Here is a 534-nt window from a genome sequence, read left to right on the forward strand (position 1 = left end):
GGTGTCGGGGTCGGAGTCTAGGGGTCGGGGTGTCGTGTCGGGGTGCCGGGTCGGGGTCGGGGTGCCGTGTCGGGTCGGGGTGCCGGGTCGGGTCGGGTTTTTTCCCTCTTTTTTCCTTTTCTTCGTCTTCCTATTCTTCCTTTTCTTCCTTTTTTCCTTATTCTTCTTCTTCTTCTTCTTCTTCCTCCTTTCCTTTTTCCTCTTCTTCTTCTCCTCCTCTCCTCTTTTTTCTTCTTCTTCTTCTTCCTCTTCTTCTTTTTTCTTCTCCTCCTCCTCTTCTTCTTCTTCCTTTCCTTTTTCCTCTTCTTCTTCTCCTCCTCTCCTCTTTTTCTCTTCTTCTTCTTCTTCTTTCCTCAAACTAAACTAAACCTAAAACTAAACCTAAACCTAAAACTAAAACTAAAACTAAAACTAAATCTAAACTAAACATAAACCTAAAACTAATAAAATAGAAAAAAGGAAAAAACTAAATCTAAACCTAAAACTAAACTAAAACTAAACCTAAAACTAAAACTAAAACTAAATCTAAACTAA

Source organism: Triticum dicoccoides, chromosome 7A (assembly GCF_002162155.2).
Source record: "Triticum dicoccoides isolate Atlit2015 ecotype Zavitan chromosome 7A, WEW_v2.0, whole genome shotgun sequence".
Classification (NCBI taxonomy): domain Eukaryota; kingdom Viridiplantae; phylum Streptophyta; class Magnoliopsida; order Poales; family Poaceae; genus Triticum; species Triticum dicoccoides.